Consider the following 3648-nt stretch of genomic DNA (forward strand, 5'->3'; position numbering starts at 1 on the left):
AACAGGCCAGACCTGCAACCGACAGACAGAACAGGCCCAGTGGCCTGATGAAGGGTAGAGCCGCCCCGCCCACTGCGACTGCAAGGTAGGTGGACCTGCGACCCACTGGCAGAACAGCCCCAGAGGCCTGCAGAGGGGCAGTGCCGCTGCCTGCGCCTGCAAAGTAGGCAGAACCGCAACCACCGACAGAACAAGCCTAGCAGCCCGCAGAGGGACAGAGCCACCGCCCGCGCCTGCAAGGTAGGCGGACCTGCTACCGACCGGCAGAGCAGGCCCAGTGGCCTGCCGGCGTGGTAGGCACATTGCCCCAATTGGAGGAGGGGCAGAGCCACCGCCCGCGCCTGTGAGGGAGACTTTGCAACTATACAAGACCAATATAAATATATAGGGGGAAAATTCAATAGCACAACAGTTTCACCAAGTAGAAAGGAATGTGAACAGTATGAAGAGACAAGGAAAGAAAGGACCACAAGCAATGCAGGTCAACTCAACGTTAGAAGAGGTAATAGCTGCAGCAGATGGAATGTCAGATAAAGAATTCAGGATATACATGCTTCAGATGATCTGGAGTCTCAAGGAAGACATCAGACAGCAAAATCAGACAAGGAAAGATCACTTCAACAATGAATTACATAAACAAATCCAAGAAGCAAAAGATCAACTATACAGGGAGATAGAGGTTATAAAAAACAAACAAACAGAAATCCTAGAAATGCAGGAAGCAATAAACCAACTTAAAAACTCAATTGAGAATACTACCAGCAGAGTAGAACACTTAGAAGATAGAACATCAGACAATGAAGATAAAGTATTTCAACTTGAAAAGAACATAGACAGCTCAGCAAGACTGTTAAGAAACCAGGAGCAGAACATCCAAGAAATATGGGATAACATCAAGAGACCAAATTTAAGAGTCATTGGGATACAGGAAGGGACAGAGTTTCAAACCAAAGGAATGAGCAATCTATTCAATGAAATAATACGAGAAAACTTCCCAGACTTGAAGAATGAGACAGAATCCCAAATCCTAGAAGCCTACAGGATGCCGAATGTGCAAAATCATAAGAGACCCACACCTAGACACATTATAATGAAGATGCCCAACATACAGAATAAGGAGAGAATTTTAAAAGCTACAAGAGAAAGGAAGCAGATAACATTTAGGGGTAAGCCAATCAGGATAACAGCTGATCTTTCAACACAGACTCTGAAAGCTAGAAGATCCTGGAATAACATATTTCAAACACTGAAAGAAAATGGGTTCCAACCAAGAATTGTGTTTCCAGCGAAATTAAGCTTCAGGATGGAAGATGAAATTAAAACCTTCCACGACAAACAAAAGTTAAAAGAATTTGCAGCTAGAAAACCATCTCTTCTAAACATCCTTGGCAAAACATTACAGGAAGAGGAAATGGAAAATAACAATGAAAACCAACAGTGGGAGGTAGGACACTAAAGGGGGGAAAATAATCAAAGAGGAAAATAAACCATGTTTAGTAACATAAATAAACAAATATGGCTGGAAGAACAACCCATATCTCAATAATAACCCTAAATGTTAATGGCTTAAACTCACCAATCAAGAGACACAGGCTAGTAGAATGGATCACAAAACAAGACCCAACAATATGCTGCCTACAGGAGACGCATTTGATAGGAAAAGACATACATAGGCTGAAGGTGAAAGGTTGGAAAAATCATATCACTCATATGGACTTTGGAAACAAGCAGGAGTGTCCATACTCATATCAAATAAAATAGATTTCAAGCCAAAGTTAATCAAAAAGGATAAAGAGGGACACTACATACTGCTTAAGGGAACCATACACCAACAAGACATAAAAATCATAAATATATATGCCCCAAACAATGGTGCAGCTATGTTCATCAAACAAACTCTTCTCAAGTTCAAGAGTCTAATAGACCACCATACAATAATCATGGGAGACTTCAACACACCTCTCTCACCACTGGACAGATCTTCCAAACAAAAGTTGAATAAGGAAACTATAGAACTCAATAACACAATTAATAACCTAGACTTAATTGACATATATAGAATATACCACCCAACATCAAGCAGTTATACATTTTTCTCAGCAGCACATGGATCCTTCTCAAAAATAGATCATATATTATGTCACAGGGAAACTCTTAGACAATACAAAGGAGTAGAGATAATACCATGCATCCTATCTGATCATAATGGAATGGAATTGAAAATCAACGATAAAAGAAGGAAGGAAAAAGAATACATCACTTGGAGAATGAACAATAGGTTACTGAATGATCAATGGGTTATAGAAGACATCAAGGAGGAAATTAAAAAATTCTTAGAGATTAATGAAAACACAGACACAACATATCGGAATCTATGGGACACATTGAAAGCAGTTCTAAGAGGAAAATTCATTGCTTGGAGTTCATTCCTTAAAAAAAGAAAAAAACCAACAAATAAATGATCTCATACTTCATCTCAAAATCCTAGAAAAAGAAGAGCAAAACAACAGCAAAAGAAGTAGAAGGCAAGAAATAATTAAAATCAGAGCTGAAATTAATGAAATCGAAACAAAAGAAACAATTGAAAAAATTGACAAAACTAAAAGTTGGTTCTTTGAAAAAATAAACAAAACCGACAGACCCTTAGCCATGCTAGCGAAGAGAAGAAGAGAGAGAACTCAAATTACTAGCATACGGGAAGAAAAAGGCAATATCACAACAGACACTTCAGATATACAGAAGATAATCAAAAATTATTTTGAATCCTTATACTCCAATAAATTAGAAGATAGTGAAGGCATAGATAAATTTCTTAAGTCATATGATCTGCCCAGATTGAGTCAGGAGGATATAGACAACCTAAACAGACCAATATCAATTGAGGAAATAGAAGAAACCATAAAAAGACTACCAACTAAGAAAAGCCCAGGACCAGATGGGTATACAGCAGAGTTTTACAAAACCTTTAAAGAGGAACTAATACCAATACTTTTCAAGCTACTTCAGGAAATAGAAAAAGAGGGAGAACTTCCAAATTCATTCTATGAGGCCAACATCACCCTGATACCTAAACCAGACAAAGACACTTCAAAGAAAGAAAACTACAGACCAATATCTCTAATGAACCTAGATGCAAAAATCCTCAATAAAATTCTGGCGAATCGGATACAAAAACTTATCAAAAAAATTGTGCACCATGATCAAGTAGGATTCATCCCTGGGATGCAAGGCTGGTTCAATATACGGAAATCAATAAATGTTATTCAACACATCAATAGACTTAAAAATAAGAACCATATGATCATCTCGATAGATGCGGAAAAAGCATTCGACAAAGTACAGCATCCCTTTATGTTCAAAACTCTAGAAAAACTAGGGATAAAAGGAACATACCTCAATATTGTAAAAGCAATCTATGCTAAGCCTCAGGCTAGCATCATTCTGAATGGAGAAAAATTGAAGGCATTCCCTCTAAAATCTGGAACAAGACAGGGATGCCCTCTCTCACCACTTCTGTTCAACATAGTTCTCGAAACACTGGCCAGAGCAATTAGACGAAAGAAATTAAAGGCATCAAAATAGGAAAAGAAGAACTTAAATTATCACTATTTGCAGATGACATGATTCTATACCTAGCAGACCCAAAAG

The sequence above is a fragment of the Marmota monax genome, unplaced genomic scaffold (assembly GCF_021218885.2).
Source record: "Marmota monax isolate L192 unplaced genomic scaffold, Marmota_monax_Labrador192_F-V1.1 WCK01_AAM20220418_F8-fsc00018, whole genome shotgun sequence".
Taxonomy (NCBI): domain Eukaryota; kingdom Metazoa; phylum Chordata; class Mammalia; order Rodentia; family Sciuridae; genus Marmota; species Marmota monax.